The sequence below is a fragment of the Triturus cristatus genome, chromosome 10 (assembly GCF_964204655.1).
Source record: "Triturus cristatus chromosome 10, aTriCri1.1, whole genome shotgun sequence".
NCBI classification, from domain to species: Eukaryota; Metazoa; Chordata; class Amphibia; order Caudata; family Salamandridae; genus Triturus; species Triturus cristatus.
This window is the reverse complement of record NC_140593.1, coordinates 845,342,002-845,357,729: the sequence shown is the minus strand read 5'-3', so window position 1 is coordinate 845,357,729 and position 15,728 is coordinate 845,342,002. Positions and strand designations below refer to the sequence as shown.

Here is a 15,728-nt window from a genome sequence, read left to right as displayed (position 1 = left end):
CTGAAATTCTATACGCCAAAAGTGGGAAACAGCGTGCAGGGAAAGGAACTTTCTCACCATACACGGCGTCTTATAGCATTGAAAAGAAGAAATGGTCCTATATAATAAGCAGCCTAAAAATAATTCCACAGCATGGGCTCGTCTTGGATTTGAACCCAGGACCTCTCGCACCCGAAGCAAGAATCATACCCCTAGACCAACGAGCCTGACTCCCCTGTCGGCAATTTGAACAATTTCTGATGCGTCTTTCAGAAACAAAGCAGTGCTATTTGGCTGCTCTCTCTCTATGTGAGCCACACAAAGTCATGTTTTCTCTCAAGGTGTTGTTTTTTTCAATCTTGCAAGGAAGGGATCAGCCGATATCCTAGCTGCCAGTGAGCAGAAAAAAGGCACTGATGAGAACTGCAGGCACTTTCTGGCACTTGTACTTCTCTGCAAGTCCTGGACCCTTGCCCCATAAACTTCCACCCCAGAAGCAAGGGAGGGCCTGCCAATTCTTGCTTCTAAGAAAGAAGCGTTTGATTCTTGGATTCAAACATGCTCACTCAGCGCCCACATGTGCTCGATCAGGCGAGATTTATATGAGTGGCTCGCAGGACTGAAACACTCACCTGGGAGACCCAGGGTGGCTGAATTCCCAGAATGGCCATTGTTGGGCAAGTCACCTCCTTTCCTCCTGCCTCAATCTAGAATTGGCTGCAAATCACAAGATAGAGTTCAATGTCCGTGTGTACTGCCTACTCCCAGCTACCTGTCTGTCTTCCTTATGTAAATTAAAATTCGCAAGGGGGGACCAATGACAATCTGCTCCTCCCACATAACCAGGAAGCCCTGTTGAACATGTCTGCCTGTGTTGTTGCAGGGACAGTGCCTTCTCCGCCCAAAAGGTGGCAGGAGAGCCTCACAACAAAGATGGGATCAACTGCTTAATGAGAAACCAGCACGGCAGTTAGTGTGATGGAGTGCAAATTTAACGGAAGGTGTGCCTGAGGTGTCCCTTACAGGAATACATGGAATTGTGATTGAGGGCCCAGCCTGATCGTTGGTGGATTTCTCGTCATATGTTACAGGTCCGTGCAAAGATTGTGGTGTGTGGGGAATGCACTGCAAAAAACAGGACGATTTAAGGGTGTAAAAGAGACCTGTCAGAAGTGGGATTTGAACCCACGCCTCCATGAGGAGACCAGAAGTCTCAGTTGGACTGAAGATCAAGCCCTCTTGAGTCTGGCGCCTTAGACCACTCGGCCATCCTGACAGCCCTGGCTATGTACAGGTCTGACTCTTCTGTCTGCACTTGCTAATGTTTGCACTTACAGCGTTCGCAGCAATGTCACAGGTGTAAAGGCCCCACAATACAACATGGCATAATAAAAAAAAAGCTAGGCACAAGAGCGACCACTGATGGATGCGGATTACTTTGTTTCGTCTTGCAAAAGTAAAGGAAGTTTCCCACGGCTCGCTGGGTTCATGGACCGCCTCTTCTTAAGCTTGCAATGAGATAATAAGGTTTTAGAGGGTGCACATAAAAGCAGCTCATGCACAGTGTTTCTGCCCGGTCTTGAACCGGGGACCTTTCGCGTGTTAGGCGAACATGATGACCACTATACTACAGAAACTAACTTGCTGTGTTTTACTGTTAGAGCAAGGTTCCTCTCAAGGATTCTCTCTACTTCTATTCTGCTGTATCAGCAGCCACTCAGAAAGGGAGGAGCAAGTGTGAAAACTGCAGAGATATCAGCCAACATGCTTGCAATTAGACGTATTAAAAATGTACTTATGCAGGCATCGACAGACAAATATCTGATGCCTAAATGCCAGCAAGTACAGCTTGGGAAAGCATCACCTGGGACACACACAGACTAAGCATGAAGGCAGAAAAAGCATGGATATCCGTTTTTCTTCTGAGGTTCAAAATAATTTGTGCAACAATGCGCCGAGTGTAATGAGAAATAGTCAGGCATTGTGAGTTTTGAGTAGGATTCGTATGTTTACCTCTAAAAAAGGGCTCGTCCGGTATTTAAACCCAGGACCTCTCGCACCCTAAGCGAGAATCATACCCCTAGACCAACGAGCCGAGGCACACAAGAGTCACCTTTTGCACTGGCTCCGGGGGTTATTGGCAGCGAGTTGGTGAATGATTCACCCAAAGCAAGCAACTGCACATGCTGCTCTCTTCTGCAATATGGTTGCTGTCTTTTCCATGGCCGTCATCGAACAAGAAATGAAAATTCCTCCATCCTTCAGACATTTTGTTTGCTCTAGGTGTATGCTCTCGGTGAGGACAAAAAAACAATTTCTGCTCTCATGCCTTGCTTTCATCAAGTAGGCCCACCCTTCAGTACAAAAGGACGTGCAAACGAATGGCGCAAACTATCGTCACTTCTCTTTTTGAGCTGTCACTGATGCCCCTGGAGCACAGTACGTCACGCTGGTGAGGGATAGACAGCTTCCATTATCTCAGCTTTCCTATAAGTTGAGAGAGTAAATGCAAACAATAAGCTGCTGTTTCTGCCCGGTCTCGAACCAGGGACCTTTCGCGTGTAAAGCGAACGTGATAACCACTACACCACAGAAACAGATACTCTTGCAGCAATCTTCTTGGCATGTAGTGGGCTGGAAAGCACAGACCAAGGGCCAATGTCCATGAAGCTCAACGTTGGACCCTCCTTACCCGATCTCTTTCTTTGGAAGAAAGGAACGAGGACCACTTTTATTCCAAAAGGCGATTTTAAAACCATACCTGAAATCACACTAGAAAAACACTTTGAATTTAATGTTCCTACACTGATGGTCCACCCCAGAAAAGCAGTTGCAAAGAAGTCCGGCACTGAAATTCTATACGCCAAAAGTGGGAAACAGCGTGCAGGGAAAGGAACTTTCTCACCATACACGGCGTCTTATAGCATTGAAAAGAAGAAATGGTCCTATATAATAAGCAGCCTAAAAATAATTCCACAGCATGGGCTCGTCTTGGATTTGAACCCAGGACCTCTCGCACCCGAAGCAAGAATCATACCCCTAGACCAACGAGCCAGACTCCCCTGTCGGCAATTTGAACAATTTCTGATGCGTCTTTCAGAAACAAAGCAGTGCTATTTGGCTGCTCTCTCTCTATGTGAGCCACACAAAGTCATGTTTTCTCTCAAGGTGTTGTTTTTTTCAATCTTGCAAGGAAGGGATCAGCCGATATCCTAGCTGCCAGTGAGCAGAAAAAGGCACTGATGAGAACTGCAGGCACTTTCTGGCACTTGTACTTCTCTGCAAGTCCTGGACCCTTGCCCCGTAAACTTCCACCCCAGAAGCAAGGGAGGGCCTGCCAATTCTTGCTTCTAAGAAAGAAGCGTTTGATTCTTGGATTCAAACATGCTCACTCAGCGCCCACATGTGCTCGATCAGGCGAGATTTATATGAGTGGCTCGCAGGACTGAAACACTCACCTGGGAGACCCAGGGTGGCTGAATTCCCAGAATGGCCATTGTTGGGCAAGTCACCTCCTTTCCTCCTGCCTCAATCTAGAATTGGCTGCAAATCACAAGATAGAGTTCAATGTCCGTGTGTACTGCCTACTCCCAGCTACCTCTCTGTCTTCCTTATGTAAATTAAAATTCGCAAGGGGGGACCAATGACAATCTGCTCCTCCCACATAACCAGGAAGCCCTGTTGAACATGTCTGCCTGTGTTGTTGCAGGGACAGTGCCTTCTCCGCCCAAAAGGTGGCAGGAGAGCCTCACAACAAAGATGGGATCAACTGCTTAGTGAGAAACCAGCACGGCAGTTAGTGTGATGGAGTGCAAATTTAACGGAAGGTGTGCCTGAGGTGTCCCTTCCAGGAATACATGGAATTGTGATTGAGGGCCCAGCCTGATCGTTGGTGGATTTCTCGTCATATGTTACAGGTCCGTGCAAAGATTGTGGTGTGTGGGGAATGCACTGCAAAAAACAGGACGATTTAAGGGTGTAAAAGAGACCTGTCAGAAGTGGGATTTGAACCCACGCCTCCATGAGGAGACCAGAAGTCTCAGTTGCTCTGAAGATCAAGCTCTCTTGAGTCTGGCGCCTTAGACCACTCGGCCATCCTGACAGCCCTGGCTATGTACAGGTCTGACTCTTCTGTCTGCACTTGCCAATGTTTGCACTTACAGCGTTCGCAGCAATGTCACAGGTGTAAAGGCCCCACAATACAACATGGCATGATAAAAAAAAAAGCTAGGCACAAGAGCGACCACTGATGGATGCGGATTACTTTGTTTCGTCTTGGAAAAGTAAAGGAAGTTTCCCACGGCTCGCTGGGTTCATGGACCGCCTCTTCTTAAGCTTGCATTGAGATAATAAGGTTTTAGAGGGTGCACATAAAAGCAGCTCATGCACAGTGTTTCTGCCCGGTCTCGAACCGGGGACCCTTCGCGTGTTAGGCGAACGTGATGACCACTACACTACAGAAACTAACTTGCTGTGTTTTACTGTTAGAGCAAGGTTCCTCTCAAGGATTCTCTCTACTTCTATTCTGCTGTATCAGCAGCCACTCAGAAAGCGAGGAGCAAGTGTGAAAACTGCAGAGATATCAGCCAACATGCTTGCAATTAGACGTATTAAAAATGTACTTATGCAGGCATCGACAGACAAATATCTGATGCCTAAATGCCAGCAAGTACAGCTTGGGAAAGCATCACCTGGGACACACAGACTAAGCATGAAGGCAGAAAAAGCATGGATATCCGTTTTTCTTCTGAGGTTCAAAATAATTTGTGCAACAATGCGCCGAGTGTAATGAGAAATAGCCAGGCATTGTCAGTTTTGAGTAGGATTCGTATGTTTACCTCTAAAAAAGGGCTCGTCCGGGATTTGAACCCAGGACCTCTCGCACCCTAAGCAAGAATCATACCCCTAGACCAATGATCCGAGGCACACAAGAGTCACCTTTTGCACTGGCTCCGGGGGTTATTGGCAGCGAGTTGGTGAATGATTCACCCAAAGCAAGCAACTGCACATGCTGCTCTCTTCTGCAATATGGTTGCTGTCTTTTCCATGGCCGTCATCGAACAAGAAATGAAAATGCCTCCATCCTTCAGACATTTTGTTTGCTCTAGGTGTATGCTCTCGGTGAGGACAAAAAAACAATTTCTGCTCTCATGCCTTGCTTTCATCAAGTAGGCCCACCCTTCAGTACAAAAGGACGTGCAAACGAATGGCGCAAACTATCATCACTTCTCTTTTTGAGCTGTCTTTGATGCCCCTGGAGCACAGTACGTCACGCTGGTGAGGGATAGACAGCTTCCATTATCTCAGCTTTCCTATAAGTTGAGAGAGTAAATGCAAACAATAAGCTGCTGTTTCTGCCCGGTCTCGAACCAGGGACCTTTCGCGTGTAAAGCAAACGTGATAACCACTACACCACAGAAACAGATACTCTTGCAGCAATCTTCTTGGCATGTAGTGGGCTGGAAAGCACAGACCAAGGGCCAATGTCCATGAAGCTCAACGTTGGACCCTCCTTACCCGATCTCTTTCTTTGGAAGAAAGGAACGAGGACCACTTTTATTCCAAAAGGCGATTTTAAAACCATACCTGAAATCACACTAGAAAAACACTTTGAATTTAATGTTCCTACACTGATGGTCCACCCCAGAAAAGCAGTTGCAAAGAAGTCCGGCACTGAAATTCTATACGCCAAAAGTGGGAAACAGCGTGCAGGGAAAGGAACTTTCTCACCATACACGGCGTCTTATAGCATTGAAAAGAAGAAATGGTCCAATACAATAAGCAGCCTAAAAATAATTCCACAGCATGGGCTCGTCCGGGATTTGAACCCGGGACCTCTCGCACCCGAAGCGAGAATCATACCCCTAGACCAACGAGCCTGATTCCCCTGTCGGCAATTTGAACAATTTCTGATGCGTCTTTCAGAAACAAAGCAGTGCTATTTGGCTGCTCTCTCTCTACGTGAGCCACACAAAGTCATGTTTTCTCTCAAGGTGTTGTTTTTTTCACTCTTGCAAGGAAGGGATCAGCCGATATCCTAGCTGCCAGTGAGCAGAAAAAAGGCACTGATGAGAACTGCAGGCACTTTCTGGCACTTGTACTTCTCTGCAAGTCCTGGACCCTTGCCCCATAAACTTCCACCCCAGAAGCAAGGGAGGGCCTGCCAATTCTTGCTCCTAAGAAAGAGGCGTTTGATTCTTGGATTCAAACATGCTCACTCAGTGCTCGATCAGGCTCGATCAGGGGAGATTTATATGAGTGGCTCACAGGACTGAAACACTCACCTGGGAGACTCAGGGTGGCTGAATTCCCAGAATGGCCATTGTTGGGCAAGTCACCTCCTTTCCTCCTGCCTCAATCTAGAATTGGCTGCAAATCACAAGATAGAGTTCAATGTCCGTGTGTACTGCCTACTCCCAGCTACCTCTCTGTCTTCCTTATGTAAATTAAAATTCGAAAGGGGGGACCAATGACAATCTGCTCCTCCCACATAACCAGGAAGCCCTGTTGAACATGTCTGCCTGTGTTGTTGCAGGGACAGTGCCTTCTCCGCCCAAAAGGTGGCAGGAGAGCCTCACAACAAAGATGGGATCAACTGCTTAATGAGAAACCAGCACGGCAGTTAGTGTGATGGAGTGCAAATTTAACGGAAGGTGTGCCTGAGGTGTCCCTTACAGGAATACATGGAATTGTGATTGAGGGCCCAGCCTGATCGTTGGTGGATTTCTCGTCATATGTTACAGGTCCGTGCAAAGATTGTGGTGTGCGGGGAATGCACTGCAAAAAACAGGACGATTTAAGGGTGTAAAAGAGACCTGTCAGAAGTGGGATTTGAACACACGCCTCCATGAGGAGACCAGAAGTCTCAGTTGCACTGAAGATCAAGCTCTCTTGAGTCTGGCGCCTTAGACCACTCGGCCATCCTGACAGCCCTGGCTATGTACAGGTCTGACTCTTCTGTCTGCACTTGCTAATGTTTGCACTTACAGCGTTCGCAGCAATGTCACAGGTGTAAAGGCCCCACAATACAACATGGCATAATTAAAAAAAAGCTAGGCACAAGAGCGACCACTGATGGATGAGGATTACTTTGTTTCGTCTTGCAAAAGTAAAGGAAGTTTCCCGCGGCTCGCTGGGTTCATGGACCGCCTCTTCTTAAGCTTGCAATGAGATAATAAGGTTTTAGAGGGTGCACATAAAAGCAGCTCATGCACAGTGTTTCTGCCCGGTCATGAACCGGGGACCTTTCGCGTGTTAGGCGAACGTGATGACCACTACACTACAGAAACTAACTTGCTGTGTTTTACTGTTAGAGCAAGGTTCCTCTCAAGGATTCTCTCTACTTCTATTCTGCTGTATCAGCAGCCACTCAGAAAGGGAGGAGCAAGTGTGAAAACTGCAGAGATATCAGCCAACATGCTTGCAATTAGACGTATTAAAAATGTACTTATGCAGGCATCGACAGACAAATATCTGATGCCTAAATGCCAGCAAGTACAGCTTGGGAAAGCATCACCTGGGACACACACAGACTAAGCATGAAGGCAGAAAAAGCATGGATATCCGTTTTTCTTCTGAGGTTCAAAATAATTTGTGCAACAATGCGCCGAGTGTAATGAGAAATAGTCAGGCATTGTGAGTTTTGAGTAGGATTCGTATGTTTACCTCTAAAAAAGGGCTCGTCCGGTATTTAAACCCAGGACCTCTCGCACCCTAAGCGAGAATCATACCCCTAGACCAACGAGCCGAGGCACACAAGAGTCACCTTTTGCACTGGCTCCGGGGGTTATTGGCAGCGAGTTGGTGAATGATTCACCCAAAGCAAGCAACTGCACATGCTGCTCTCTTCTGCAATATGGTTGCTGTCTTTTCCATGGCCGTCATCGAACAAGAAATGAAAATTCCTCCATCCTTCAGACATTTTGTTTGCTCTAGGTGTATGCTCTCGGTGAGGACAAAAAAACAATTTCTGCTCTCATGCCTTGCTTTCATCAAGTAGGCCCACCCTTCAGTACAAAAGGACGTGCAAACGAATGGCGCAAACTATCGTCACTTCTCTTTTTGAGCTGTCACTGATGCCCCTGGAGCACAGTACGTCACGCTGGTGAGGGATAGACAGCTTCCATTATCTCAGCTTTCCTATAAGTTGAGAGAGTAAATGCAAACAATAAGCTGCTGTTTCTGCCCGGTCTCGAACCAGGGACCTTTCGCGTGTAAAGCGAACGTTATAACCACTACACCACAGAAACAGATACATTTGCAGCAATCTTCTTGGCATGTAGTGGGCTGGAAAGCACAGACCAAGGGCCAATGTCCATGAAGCTCAACGTTGGACCCTCCTTACCCGATCTCTTTCTTTGGAAGAAAGGAACGAGGACCACTTTTATTCCAAAAGGCGATTTTAAAACCATACCTGAAATCACACTAGAAAAACACTTTGAATTTAATGTTCCTACACTGATGGTCCACCCCAGAAAAGCAGTTGCAAAGAAGTCCGGCACTGAAATTCTATACGCCAAAAGTGGGAAACAGCGTGCAGGGAAAGGAACTTTCTCACCATACACGGCGTCTTATAGCATTGAAAAGAAGAAATGGTCCTATATAATAAGCAGCCTAAAAATAATTCCACAGCATGGGCTCGTCTTGGATTTGAACCCAGGACCTCTCGCACCCGAAGCAAGAATCATACCCCTAGACCAACGAGCCTGACTCCCCTGTCGGCAATTTGAACAATTTCTGATGCGTCTTTCAGAAACAAAGCAGTGCTATTTGGCTGCTCTCTCTCTATGTGAGTCACACAAAGTCATGTTTTCTCTCAAGGTGTTGTTTTTTTCAATCTTGCAAGGAAGGGATCAGCCGATATCCTAGCTGCCAGTGAGCAGAAAAAAGGCACTGATGAGAACTGCAGGCACTTTCTGGCACTTGTACTTCTCTGCAAGTCCTGGACCCTTGCCCCATAAACTTCCACCCCAGAAGCAAGGGAGGGCCTGCCAATTCTTGCTTCTAAGAAAGAAGCGTTTGATTCTTGGATTCAAACATGCTCACTCAGCGCCCACATGTGCTCGATCAGGCGAGATTTATATGAGTGGCTCGCAGGACTGAAACACTCACCTGGGAGACCCAGGGTGGCTGAATTCCCAGAATGGCCATTGTTGGGCAAGTCACCTCCTTTCCTCCTGCCTCAATCTAGAATTGGCTGCAAATCACAAGATAGAGTTCAATGTCCGTGTGTACTGCCTACTCCCAGCTACCTCTCTGTCTTCCTTATGTAAATTAAAATTCGCAAGGGGGGACCAATGACAATCTGCTCCTCCCACATAACCAGGAAGCCCTGTTGAACATGTCTGCCTGTGTTGTTGCAGGGACAGTGCCTTCTCCGCCCAAAAGGTGGCAGGAGAGCCTCACAACAAAGATGGGATCAACTGCTTAGTGAGAAACCAGCACGGCAGTTAGTGTGATGGAGTGCAAATTTAACGGAAGGTGTGCCTGAGGTGTCCCTTCCAGGAATACATGGAATTGTGATTGAGGGCCCAGCCTGATCGTTGGTGGATTTCTCGTCATATGTTACAGGTCCGTGCAAAGATTGTGGTGTGTGGGGAATGCACTGCAAAAAACAGGACGATTTAAGGGTGTAAAAGAGACCTGTCAGAATTGGGATTTGAACCCACGCCTCCATGAGGAGACCAGAAGTCTCAGTTGCACTGAAGATCAAGCTCTCTTGAGTCTGGCGCCTTAGACCACTCGGCCATCCTGACAGCCCTGGCTATGTACAGGTCTGACTCTTCTGTCTGCACTTGCCAATGTTTGCACTTACAGCGTTCGCAGCAATGTCACAGGTGTAAAGGCCCCACAATACAACATGGCATGATAAAAAAAAAAGCTAGGCACAAGAGCGACCACTGATGGATGCGGATTACTTTGTTTCGTCTTGGAAAAGTAAAGGAAGTTTCCCACGGCTCGCTGGGTTCATGGACCGCCTCTTCTTAAGCTTGCATTGAGATAATAAGGTTTTAGAGGGTGCACATAAAAGCAGCTCATGCACAGTGTTTCTGCCCGGTCTCGAACCGGGGACCCTTCGCGTGTTAGGCGAACGTGATGACCACTACACTACAGAAACTAACTTGCTGTGTTTTACTGTTAGAGCAAGGTTCCTCTCAAGGATTCTCTCTACTTCTATTCTGCTGTATCAGCAGCCACTCAGAAAGCGAGGAGCAAGTGTGAAAACTGCAGAGATATCAGCCAACATGCTTGCAATTAGACGTATTAAAAATGTACTTATGCAGGCATCGACAGACAAATATCTGATGCCTAAATGCCAGCAAGTACAGCTTGGGAAAGCATCACCTGGGACACACAGACTAAGCATGAAGGCAGAAAAAGCATGGATATCCGTTTTTCTTCTGAGGTTCAAAATAATTTGTGCAACAATGCGCCGAGTGTAATGAGAAATAGTCAGGCATTGTCAGTTTTGAGTAGGATTCGTATGTTTACCTCTAAAAAAGGGCTCGTCCGGGATTTGAACCCAGGACCTCTCGCACCCTAAGCAAGAATCATACCCCTAGACCAATGATCCGAGGCACACAAGAGTCACCTTTTGCACTGGCTCCGGGGGTTATTGGCAGCGAGTTGGTGAATGATTCACCCAAAGCAAGCAACTGCACATGCTGCTCTCTTCTGCAATATGGTTGCTGTCTTTTCCATGGCCGTCATCGAACAAGAAATGAAAATGCCTCCATCCTTCAGACATTTTGTTTGCTCTAGGTGTATGCTCTCGGTGAGGACAAAAAAACAATTTCTGCTCTCATGCCTTGCTTTCATCAAGTAGGCCCACCCTTCAGTACAAAAGGACGTGCAAACGAATGGCGCAAACTATCATCACTTCTCTTTTTGAGCTGTCTTTGATGCCCCTGGAGCACAGTACGTCACGCTGGTGAGGGATAGACAGCTTCCATTATCTCAGCTTTCCTATAAGTTGAGAGAGTAAATGCAAACAATAAGCTGCTGTTTCTGCCCGGTCTCGAACCAGGGACCTTTCGCGTGTAAAGCAAACGTGATAACCACTACACCACAGAAACAGATACTCTTGCAGCAATCTTCTTGGCATGTAGTGGGCTGGAAAGCACAGACCAAGGGCCAATGTCCATTACGCTCAATGTTGGACCCTCCTTACCCGATCTCTTTCTTTGGAAGAAAGGAACGAGGACCACTTTTATTCCAAAAGGCGATTTTAAAACCATACCTGAAATCACACTAGAAAAACACTTTGAATTTAATGTTCCTACACTGATGGTCCACCCCAGAAAAGCAGTTGCAAAGAAGTCCGGCACTGAAATTCTATACGCCAAAAGTGGGAAACAGCGTGCAGGGAAAGGAACTTTCTCACCATACACGGCGTCTTATAGCATTGAAAAGAAGAAATGGTCCAATACAATAAGCAGCCTAAAAATAATTCCACAGCATGGGCTCGTCCGGGATTTGAACCCGGGACCTCTCGCACCCGAAGCGAGAATCATACCCCTAGACCAACGAGCCTGATTCCCCTGTCGGCAATTTGAACAATTTCTGATGCGTCTTTCAGAAACAAAGCAGTGCTATTTGGCTGCTCTCTCTCTACGTGAGCCACACAAAGTCATGTTTTCTCTCAAGGTGTTGTTTTTTTCACTCTTGCAAGGAAGGGATCAGCCGATATCCTAGCTGCCAGTGAGCAGAAAAAAGGCACTGATGAGAACTGCAGGCACTTTCTGGCACTTGTACTTCTCTGCAAGTCCTGGACCCTTGCCCCATAAACTTCCACCCCAGAAGCAAGGGAGGGCCTGCCAATTCTTGCTCCTAAGAAAGAGGCGTTTGATTCTTGGATTCAAACATGCTCACTCAGTGCTCGATCAGGCTCGATCAGGGGAGATTTATATGAGTGGCTCACAGGACTGAAACACTCACCTGGGAGACCCAGGGTGGCTGAATTCCCAGAATGGCCATTGTTGGGCAAGTCACCTCCTTTCCTCCTGCCTCAATCTAGAATTGGCTGCAAATCACAAGATAGAGTTCAATGTCCGTGTGTACTGCCTACTCCCAGCTACCTCTCTGTCTTCCTTATGTAAATTAAAATTCGAAAGGGGGGACCAATGACAATCTGCTCCTCCCACATAACCAGGAAGCCCTGTTGAACATGTCTGCCTGTGTTGTTGCAGGGACAGTGCCTTCTCCGCCCAAAAGGTGGCAGGAGAGCCTCACAACAAAGATGGGATCAACTGCTTAATGAGAAACCAGCACGGCAGTTAGTGTGATGGAGTGCAAATTTAACGGAAGGTGTGCCTGAGGTGTCCCTTACAGGAATACATGGAATTGTGATTGAGGGCCCAGCCTGATCGTTGGTGGATTTCTCGTCATATGTTACAGGTCCGTGCAAAGATTGTGGTGTGTGGGGAATGCACTGCAAAAAACAGGACGATTTAAGGGTGTAAAAGAGACCTGTCAGAAGTGGGATTTGAACACACGCCTCCATGAGGAGACCAGAAGTCTCAGTTGCACTGAAGATCAAGCTCTCTTGAGTCTGGCGCCTTAGACCACTCGGCCATCCTGACAGCCCTGGCTATGTACAGGTCTGACTCTTCTGTCTGCACTTGCTAATGTTTGCACTTACAGCGTTCGCAGCAATGTCACAGGTGTAAAGGCCCCACAATACAACATGGCATAATTAAAAAAAAGCTAGGCACAAGAGCGACCACTGATGGATGAGGATTACTTTGTTTCCTCTTGCAAAAGTAAAGGAAGTTTCCCGCGGCTCGCTGGGTTCATGGACCGCCTCTTCTTAAGCTTGCAATGAGATAATAAGGTTTTAGAGGGTGCACATAAAAGCAGCTCATGCACAGTGTTTCTGCCCGGTCATGAACCGGGGACCTTTCGCGTGTTAGGCGAACGTGATGACCACTACACTACAGAAACTAACTTGCTGTGTTTTACTGTTAGAGCAAGGTTCCTCTCAAGGATTCTCTCTACTTCTATTCTGCTGTATCAGCAGCCACTCAGAAAGGGAGGAGCAAGTGTGAAAACTGCAGAGATATCAGCCAACATGCTTGCAATTAGACGTATTAAAAATGTACTTATGCAGGCATCGACAGACAAATATCTGATGCCTAAATGCCAGCAAGTACAGCTTGGGAAAGCATCACCTGGGACACACACAGACTAAGCATGAAGGCAGAAAAAGCATGGATATCCGTTTTTCTTCTGAGGTTCAAAATAATTTGTGCAACAATGCGCCGAGTGTAATGAGAAATAGTCAGGCATTGTGAGTTTTGAGTAGGATTCGTATGTTTACCTCTAAAAAAGGGCTCGTCCGGGATTTAAACCCAGGACCTCTCGCACCCTAAGCGAGAATCATAACCCTAGACCAACGAGCCGAGGGACACAAGAGTCACCTTTTGCACTGGCTCCGGGGGTTATTGGCAGCGAGTTGGTGAATGATTCACCCAAAGCAAGCAACTGCACATGCTGCTCTCTTCTGCAATATGGTTGCTGTCTTTTCCATGGCCGTCATCGAACAAGAAATGAAAATGCCTCCATCCTTCAGACATTTTGTTTGCTCTAGGTGTATGCTCTCGGTGAGGACAATAAAACAATTTCTGCTCTCATGCCTTGCTTTCATCAAGTAGGCCCACCCTTAAGTACAAAAGGACGTGCAAACAAATGGCGCAAACTATCGTCACTTCTCTTTTTGAGCTGTCACTGATGCCCCTGGAGCACAGTACGTCACGCTGGTGAGGGATAGACAGCTTCCATTATCTCAGCTTTCCTATAAGTTGAGAGAGTAAATGCAAACAATAAGCTGCTGTTTCTGCCCGGTCTCGAACGTGGGACCTTTCACGTGTAAAGCGAACGTGATAACCACTACACCACAGAAACAGATACTCTTGCAGCAATCTTCTTGGCATGTAGTGGGCTGGAAAGCACAGACCAAGGGCCAATGTCCATGAAGCTCAACGTTGGACCCTCCTTACCCGATCTCTTTCTTTGGAAGAAAGGAACGAGGACCACTTTTATTCCAAAAGGCGATTTTAAAACCATACCTGAAATCACACTAGAAAAACACTTTGAATTTAATGTTCCTACACTGATGGTCCACCCCAGAAAAGCAGTTGCAAAGAAGTCCGGCACTGAAATTCTATACGCCAAAAGTGGGAAACAGTGTGCAGGGAAAGGAACTTTCTCACCATACACGGCGTCTTATAGCATTGAAAAGAAGAAATGGTCCTATATAATAAGCAGCCTAAAAATAATTCCACAGCATGGGCTCGTCTTGGATTTGAACCCAGGACCTCTCGCACCCGAAGCAAGAATCATACCCCTAGACCAACGAGCCTGACTCCCCTGTCGGCAATTTGAACAATTTCTGATGCGTCTTTCAGAAACAAAGCAGTGCTATTTGGCTGCTCTCTCTCTATGTGAGCCACACAAAGTCATGTTTTCTCTCAAGGTGTTGTTTTTTTCAATCTTGCAAGGAAGGGATCAGCCGATATCCTAGCTGCCAGTGAGCAGAAAAAAGGCACTGATGAGAACTGCAGGCACTTTCTGGCACTTGTACTTCTCTGCAAGTCCTGGACCCTTGCCCCATAAACTTCCACCCCAGAAGCAAGGGAGGGCCTGCCAATTCTTGCTTCTAAGAAAGAAGCGTTTGATTCTTGGATTCAAACATGCTCACTCAGCGCCCACATGTGCTCGATCAGGCGAGATTTATATGAGTGGCTCGCAGGACTGAAACACTCACCTGGGAGACCCAGGGTGGCTGAATTCCCAGAATGGCCATTGTTGGGCAAGTCACCTCCTTTCCTCCTGCCTCAATCTAGAATTGGCTGCAAATCACAAGATAGAGTCCAATGTCCGTGTGTACTGCCTACTCCCAGCTACCTCTCTGTCTTCCTTATGTAAATTAAAATTCGCAAGGGGGGACCAATGACAATCTGCTCCTCCCACATAACCAGGAAGCCCTGTTGAACATGTCTGCCTGTGTTGTTGCAGGGACAGTGCCTTCTCCGCCCAAAAGGTGGCAGGAGAGCCTCACAACAAAGATGGGATCAACTGCTTAATGAGAAACCAGCACGGCAGTTAGTGTGATGGAGTGCAAATTTAACGGAAGGTGTGCCTGAGGTGTCCCTTACAGGAATACATGGAATTGTGATTGAGGGCCCAGCCTGATCGTTGGTGGATTTCTCGTCATATGTTACAGGTCCGTGCAAAGATTGTGGTGTGTGGGGAATGCACTGCAAAAAACAGGACGATTTAAGGGTGTAAAAGAGACCTGTCAGAAGTGGGATTTGAACCCACGCCTCCATGAGGAGACCAGAAGTCTCAGTTGCACTGAAGATCAAGCTCTCTTGAGTCTGGCGCCTTAGACCACTCGGCCATCCTGACAGCCCTGGCTATGTACAGGTCTGACTCTTCTGTCTGCACTTGCTAATGTTTGCACTTACAGCGTTCGCAGCAATGTCACAGGTGTAAAGGCCCCACAATACAACATGGCATAATAAAAAAAAAGCTAGGCACAAGAGCGACCACTGATGGATGCGGATTACTTTGTTTCGTCTTGCAAAAGTAAAGGAAGTTTCCCACGGCTCGCTGGGTTCATGGACCGCCTCTTCTTAAGCTTGCAATGAGATAATAAGGTTTTAGAGGGTGCACATAAAAGCAGCTCATGCACAGTGTTTCTGCCCGGTCTTGAACCGGGGACCTTTCGCGTGTTAGGCGAACGTGAT

At 47.1% G+C, this 15,728-nt stretch overlaps 10 non-coding genes across 10 annotated transcripts; all 10 read right to left on the bottom strand.

Moving 5' to 3' along the window:
• Positions 1–1,143: 1,143 nt before the first annotated feature.
• TRNAL-CAA (transfer RNA leucine (anticodon CAA)) lies at positions 1,144–1,255 on the bottom strand. Its single transcript has 2 exons — positions 1,218–1,255; positions 1,144–1,189 (listed from the first exon to the last, which is right to left on the bottom strand). It is a non-coding gene; the product is annotated as a tRNA-Leu (tRNA).
• A 1,248-nt stretch (positions 1,256–2,503) lies between these two features.
• Positions 2,504–2,576, bottom strand: TRNAV-UAC (transfer RNA valine (anticodon UAC)). The gene has a single exon. It is a non-coding gene; the product is annotated as a tRNA-Val (tRNA).
• A 1,393-nt stretch (positions 2,577–3,969) lies between these two features.
• On the bottom strand, positions 3,970–4,081 carry TRNAL-CAA (transfer RNA leucine (anticodon CAA)). Its single transcript has 2 exons — positions 4,044–4,081; positions 3,970–4,015 (listed from the first exon to the last, which is right to left on the bottom strand). It is a non-coding gene; the product is annotated as a tRNA-Leu (tRNA).
• Positions 4,082–4,370: 289 nt separating this feature from the next.
• On the bottom strand, positions 4,371–4,443 carry TRNAV-AAC (transfer RNA valine (anticodon AAC)). The gene has a single exon. It is a non-coding gene; the product is annotated as a tRNA-Val (tRNA).
• Positions 4,444–5,328: 885 nt separating this feature from the next.
• On the bottom strand, positions 5,329–5,401 carry TRNAV-UAC (transfer RNA valine (anticodon UAC)). Its single transcript has one exon. It is a non-coding gene; the product is annotated as a tRNA-Val (tRNA).
• A 385-nt stretch (positions 5,402–5,786) lies between these two features.
• TRNAP-CGG (transfer RNA proline (anticodon CGG)) lies at positions 5,787–5,858 on the bottom strand. The gene has a single exon. It is a non-coding gene; the product is annotated as a tRNA-Pro (tRNA).
• A 4,165-nt stretch (positions 5,859–10,023) lies between these two features.
• On the bottom strand, positions 10,024–10,096 carry TRNAV-AAC (transfer RNA valine (anticodon AAC)). The gene has a single exon. It is a non-coding gene; the product is annotated as a tRNA-Val (tRNA).
• An 885-nt stretch (positions 10,097–10,981) lies between these two features.
• Positions 10,982–11,054, bottom strand: TRNAV-UAC (transfer RNA valine (anticodon UAC)). Its single transcript has one exon. It is a non-coding gene; the product is annotated as a tRNA-Val (tRNA).
• Positions 11,055–11,439: 385 nt separating this feature from the next.
• TRNAP-CGG (transfer RNA proline (anticodon CGG)) lies at positions 11,440–11,511 on the bottom strand. Its single transcript has one exon. It is a non-coding gene; the product is annotated as a tRNA-Pro (tRNA).
• Positions 11,512–15,275: 3,764 nt separating this feature from the next.
• Positions 15,276–15,387, bottom strand: TRNAL-CAA (transfer RNA leucine (anticodon CAA)). The gene is made up of 2 exons: positions 15,350–15,387; positions 15,276–15,321 (listed from the first exon to the last, which is right to left on the bottom strand). It is a non-coding gene; the product is annotated as a tRNA-Leu (tRNA).
• Positions 15,388–15,728: the final 341 nt, after the last annotated feature.